Genomic DNA, 7,050 nt, shown 5'->3' on the forward strand with positions numbered 1-7,050 from the left:
GTTACATTTCTAAAGCCTATACCTATGTTAAAACAATGTAATAAACTGACATGTAACTTTGTGATATTTATTACATCAGCAACTGTATGGCAAGGGTGAACTTGCATATTAAGAAAAAAAAACTGCGTTTGTCTAAACAAATACACTATTAAAACAATTGTGACTTTGCGTTTCCCCACTTCGCATATAAGGTAGCCGATGTAAAGTCTTACTACATTGTAGGTTGATAGTTTTGCCTCCAGACTACAGCGAGGAACAGGGAATATTTTTGTTTGGTAAAAGTTTTGTTTGGAATATAGTCCATTACGTTCCACAGTCTCTTCTTTTTGAGACATTGTAGGAGAGCTTTCACTAAGATATCAGTACTAGGACATAATGTTTTTCTGTAAAAGAACGCAGGTCTCCTTTCATAGAAAGCGCAGATCTTGTCGAGATGCTGTTTCTCTCTTCGGTTTGGCTGCTAAGACGCTCAGAGGGAAAGTCGGCAGCTCTAACAGCACCAGAGACGAGCAGCCACACCCGCTTATCGTAACCCGGGGGAGCGTGTCGTGCCCCTGATGTCATTATTTTTCTACTCTTGTTTTTCCTGACTGATCCCTCCCACTGCTTGTGCTATCTTTTTCCTATTTTATGTATTTTTAAAAATCAGTTCAAATCTTTTTAAAAACAGTTCAGAAGGAAAGATTTTCAGAGAGATTCTCTGTTCCCCAGTAAGCAGGTGTCCCTGCACAAACATGTCACACACATTTTGGGGACAGGAGACTAACAAAGCTTCCTGGTTAGTGACGGAGGCCAACCTGGTTGACACGAACGGTGTGAGTCAGAGGATGCAACGTGACTTAACACGTGCGAAACAACGACAAACGGAATGAGAACTGGACACGAGAGTTCGTGACAAGATCCTAAAACTGTTACGAGTGAACACAGATTTGGCTTTGTGCATCTGCAGAATTATCTCTAAGATGAGAGAGGACATGGCGGTCCGGCCTAGTGGCGCGGCCCAGGGGGCTGCGCCCAGGGCTGCTGGCTTCACGCCGGTCCCTGTGCCGGCCGGGATGGTGGACATGGAGCTTGTCCTTCAGCATCTGTAACATGGTGTCCTCTTCCTCGTGGGGTCATTGTGAGGTCAAAGACATAACATGTAAACTCTCATGAACGTTTCCCACGTAGGAAGCATGTAGTATTACTTTTAAAATTAGTTCTTAATCTAGTGCCTGGCTTGGAGCAGTCAACGTGGAATGAATGAATGAATGAATGAATGAATGAATGAATGCAGATAGGAATAATTAGGATTTTACAATTCTGTTAAACTTTTGTCATCATGGGCTTTACATGATGACCGCCTATGTGAAACAGTAAAAAAAAAATCATTCCGTAAAATGCTGTAGCAATCTGCTGTTCCTTTCCTACGTTCCCCACTACGCCGCGATGAAAGCCACACGCACACAAAACTGTGCCCTGCAGTGACTCAGTGAGAGCTCAAACTGTCTCTCTTTCAGAAATTCCATTTTGTCCTAGTTCAGTCCCCAGGAAGATAAATTCCCCAAACCCAAGGTTTTCCTTGGGGCCAGAAGCTTGGGGTCACCTCAGGGCCAGGCCGTATTAATTAACCCGTTTGAGGAGCACCCACTTCTTGGTTTCTTTCTGTTGATTTCGATTTTTAATTTTCTGATTTTTTTTAATACGTTTTTTTCCATTTTTGGGAGGTGGAGAGTCTGGTTATATGTCACGAATAAGTTCTGAAAACGACAGCCTGAGGGTATTCACCTGGTACCTGCCTCTGTTTGCCCCCTGCAGGTGCAGCTGCAGTGGCCTCCATTTGGGAAGAACGTGGGTTTCTTTTGTATTTCTTCTGAGCTTTTAAGGAGGCAAAGCCCAGTAGAGACAGCCAGATAACGAGATCATTTTAGGTAAAAGAAAAATTCTTGAGGCTTGCTGTTGAGATGAGAGTGACCTCCTTCATCGATTTATTCGGCAAAGTTGTTGAGTCCGTTATCTATTTCTTCAAGGCCAAACTGACCTAGCTAGAACGAGCAGGGATGAACTCTGAAGACATTCTGCCGATTGAAATAAGCAGCCACAAAAGGACATGTACTGTGCGATGCCACTTAGATGAGGTCCGCAGAGCATTCAGGTTCATGGAGTTAGGCGGAGGAGGGTAGTCGCGAGGGTGGGGGCGGGGAGGGGCCATGGACATGTTTCCTGGTCCGAGTTTCAGTTTCACGAGGCGGAAGGAGGTGGGAGATGGGTGTGGCGGGGGTTGCACCACACCGTGAGTGCACGTGACACTGCCGAACTGCGTGCCTAACATGCTGAAAATATAAGTTTTATGTTATGTATATTATACTGCAATAAGGAAGTCGCCAATAAAAATGTGCATAGCCTCCCTCGTCAACAAAATGCCCCGACTCCTTACGACGACCACTCACCGTATCCCGGCCACTTCTTTCTACTACTGCTCTGTTTCTAACGCCCTCGGCCCTCCAAATGCCAAATGCTCGCGTCCTTCAGACGGCATCGCGTGACGGGTCGAGTGCGACCTCACACGAAGGCCTCGGAGCATGTCCTGCCTGCTCACGGGGCCGAGATTCTGCTGGTTCCCAGATTTTGTTTTCAGTTCTCTTAGAAAACTTAGCGTTGACTCGTCCGTGGCATGGACCCTGTTAAGCCCGGTGAAACACAGCGAGACTCGGGGCAGCACGCGTCAATGGGTTTGCTGTTGCGAGAAGGTGGGGTGTTAGGGTACGACCTGTGGGGTAAGGAATTCGCAGACTGTAGGATTATAAGAAAAGGTATGAGAAAAACAGCCCCGCCCCCGCCACGGGAGACCTGTGACATGGGGCTCCGTGCCGAATCGTCCCTCCTTAAACGCCTTCCGCGCTGCGTCCTCCTCCCTCGGGACCGCCGCGAGCGCACACGCCAGCGGAGTCTGCGCTGCCTTACACCGTGGCCGGCGTCGCGAAGAGTTTCTCACTCCAGTTAAAATTCACAGACGTGAGGGCCCCTCCGCCTGCTGCGAAGGCCCGACGCAGCTGCCCGGACCTCAAGGGGCGACGAGGTGCGCCTGCGACCCCCAAACGGGGGGATCTCGTCCCTCCGCTTCACTCATGAACCGGGATCAGTGCTATACAATACTGAATAGCTGGATACGCATCCGGCCACTTCATCCATTAATATCGCAGACATCTCTCCATCCACATATTACAGCACACTGCTAGTATATTTGCTACACCCCTTTCGCCTCCGTCGCAAAGCTGCACTAACTCGGTGATATCTTTGCTGTTAACCTAAATGTGTGCACGACCCATGGGAAAAGAGAATGGGTTTTCCCTAAGGGAGGCAGTGGGGGTTGTCGAGAAGGTTTTCTCTGAACAGAAAACAAGCACAGAGTGTCAAAAACGCTGCTTTCCCGGAAAGCGGTTCGGTTTTCTGCCGTGAGGACTCTCTCTATGGCACACATGGGTACATGTCGCATAGGATCTCAAAGAGGTGCTTGGCTGGTTATTAAACGGTCTAAAAATTCAGGTGTGGTTACCTGTCGGAGGTGCCTTCAGACTTGGACACCGTGGAGAGAGGAAGACATCATCATAAAGGTCTTTCCAACAGCCTGCAGGTCTCCTCTATGACTAAGGAAGCCTAACGCTCAGCCAACTTGACCTTAAATTACCCCGCACAGGAGAAAGCTGCTCAGCGAGCCTGTTAGCCTTGCGTAAACATGGTAAACTCTGGGCGTAGATCGCATTAGCGGTGTGTTTGTGTTTATAAAAAATGTATGTTGCCTAGTTCATTACCAGAATATTCATCCTCTTCAAGAGATCAAAACTGAAGACACCGAACTGAGACAGTGTCCTACACCGAGAATGAAGATAGCGTTAGTTACTTTCAGATTCAAAGGGTCTGAAACCATTTTGTGGAGACTTCTTAAAACATGATCACGACATCGTCTGCGGGCCTTGCAGGGGATTGCCATGTATTAAATTGCACCCTGCTACTCATGCCCAGGCCCTTCATCTCCGTACAGCGCATTCTCAGAGTTCTCAAGTTCTGTGGAAAGGAAAGATTTTAGGAAAGAACGGCACGTCAGGATTGGGGTAATATTTTTGAAACCACCGGTGATGAAGTAAACAGCCAATTTCCATTTACTCATGAAGCAGTTACCTACTCTCAACAGAAAGGCTGTTGGCAGCTGGACTGCTCCTAACAATTCTCCCCCTAGAAAAACCTGACCATTTAGCTCGAATTCATCCATAATCCACTCTGAAATCTGTAAATTTGTTAGTTTGGAGAGCCAACGCTTACTCCTAGACTTAGACACATAATGTCATTCTCCTTTCTCAGATATAATTTAGAAAATCGTAATAAATTCCTACAGAGATAGATTTAGCATTAAATATTTACTAATAAGTAGTGCACTTACGTTTTTGCGCATGCATATTTAATAAACGGGCTTTACTTTGTCTTGAGTTGCATAGCAGAGTTTCGAGAGTTTCACTTCCAGGTTTCTGACAGAACAGGCCTCAGGGTGTGGGGTGGGGGTGGGGGTTCTTTTTGTTTGTTTCTTACATGCACCTTTTCCTTAACGGGGTGCCTCGAGAACCTTCCCAGCAGCGTCCGCCCAGCATGCCAACAAGCCATCCAACACCGTTTCACCAAAACGCCGTGTTTGTTAGCTTGGAGGAGAAGAGTCCCAAATGCTGTGTGAAGGATTCACGAGACAGTAACAGGGGACACACGTGCTCGTGGACCGGAATTATTGTTATACAATAATAAATAGCCATCTACGTAGCCGACCATTAATCCATTAACGGCGCTGATTTTTCTCTGCCCAAATGTTATAATTTACCTAAACATTTCAAAATAGAAGACCCTCTGGGGACTTTCTGGAATCTGTCATTTGTACAGAAACAGTGCCTTTAATCTTTAATGGCTACTTTACATGTCTGAAGATTTTTAAACGGTTGAAATGTTGGCGACGTTAAACATGCTAAGGAATATTAGCCAACTCTCATCGCAAATTTTGTTTTTATACCAGATTTTCCCTGGAACGAGCTACTAATGGTGCGTCGGCCAGTGAACGACTGGTGACTTTGTGTACAAATACTGCTTGACACAGATCGCCTGTCATGCCAGGCACCCTCCCTGGCAGCAAAACCTCGCTGGCTCTCGGGCTGCCATTTTCCAGAAAGTAATTCTTACCCCTTTCTCAAATTACGTCCTCAGAGTCTGCACACATGGTGGAGAAAACCGTAAGAAAAGGAACCTTTTAAGAGAACAATGTCACTGCGGAAGAGGCGGGCCCTGAGTGCCATCGCATGTGGGTGCTACTCGGGCTCCTGAAAGGAGGCGGGTCCAGCCGACCACAATTTTATGAGGAGGAGTTTAGAAGTTTTGCTCACCATCAGTTGATCTAACTTGTCAATTTTCAACACATGGAAGATATTAGTGAAATACTGTAGTTTTCAATAGACCCACGGATGTAGATGAGTGTAGAGTTCTACCATCAACTCATACCCTCAAAAATATACACACACAAAAATTAAAATTTCAAGTATGCAAATTTAATCTCTTTGCGGATGATGTATATGTGATAATACATGTCTATCTATGCCATTTATATTATTGTAATTAGTTAATTTGGAGGATACTTTTATTTGTGCAGTTGTAATGTGTATTGTAATGAATTGTGGGCACTTTGATACTTTTCTGTGAATCAGACTTAAATGTGATTGTCCAAGAATTCAGCCCACGTAGGCGTTCATGCAGAAAAGCGCCAACAATTCTCGACGACCCTTACCACGCCTGCTCCAAAGCGGGGCGGGTCATCCATCACAAGGAGCTCACGCGTTAGGATTCCGGATCTTTCTGCAAAGGGTCTCGGCCCTCCTGCCTCCCCTGGGCCTCCCTGCTCCCCCTCACTCGACTGGCACTGGGGCGCGCGCGCGCACCCCCCCCCCACACACACCCGCATGCAGAATGGCCCGCGTCTCAGAGTCCGGCTCTGCAGCACGAGCTCCTCCCTTCGAGCTGTGGGTAATAGTTTCTGCTGCAAATGCCCTAAGCTGGAGAGGCCCCGAGCTGCAGCTGCAGCGAGCGCGGGCGAACGTGAGGCTCCGAGAAACGCCACCGCGGAAGGCAACGCCTGGCCTGCAGCGTGGCTGGCGGAGCGGGCGACGGCGGTGTCCTGGACGGGGTCCGTCGCCGCTGCGGAGTTATCCGGAGTGGAGAGCAGTGTGGGCGGTGGGGGCGGCCGCCGCGCATCCGCCGCGGGCCATTGCTCCCGGGCTGCGCCGTCGCCCAAAGCAGGCGCCCCACTCGCCCCCAGCCCTCCCCTCCCTCCTCCTCCTCCTCCTCCGTCTCTGCCCCCCCCCCATACCATTAATGCTTTGAGGAATCAAATTGAGATTTCCGTTCCCAGACTCAACTTACTGCAACTAAAACTAAGTACGGTGAAGAAATGGAGTTTGGAAAACAAAAAAAATTAGAGTTGAACTTTTCAAGGATAAAATAAACAAGCCATGTTTGCATCGCCATGCGACAGAATCCGTGTTCTGAAGTCGTTCCGGAGGGACGCTTGATCTTGATTCAGGACTCAGCCTAGTCCTGCTCTGCGTCTGAGGACCCCCAAACGCATTTGCCGGGAAATTCAGTGACCGCCCCCCCACCAGGCCGCGTGTAATGCACACGCACCGGGATCCCCGGAAGGAGCCCCACAAATCTCTCCGGATCCGAGGCTCCGTGCTCAGGTGCCTCAGTCTGCTGAGAACGCATCCCCGAAACGTCTGTGCGTCTGGATGCGTGCGTGTGTGCGGGTCCGTGTGTGCGGGTGGACAGCTTCGCGAAACTGCAGCTGCGGCGGCGGAGTCCTTGAGAGGAAGGGGCGACAGCCGGGCGCTGGGCCCGTGACCCGGCGCTATTAGGGGAGGAGGGAGCTGCGTCTGAGTCATCGCGAGCCTCCAGACTTTCCCCGCAGTGTGGCCGAACTTTGTGCCGATGAGACAATGGTGGAGCGTGTGCGTTTCCTACAGGGCAGACCATTCCCGGGCTGGGGGA

Source organism: Pteropus vampyrus, unplaced genomic scaffold, assembly GCF_000151845.1.
Source record: "Pteropus vampyrus isolate Shadow unplaced genomic scaffold, Pvam_2.0 Scaffold277, whole genome shotgun sequence".
NCBI lineage: Eukaryota > Metazoa > Chordata > Mammalia > Chiroptera > Pteropodidae > Pteropus > Pteropus vampyrus.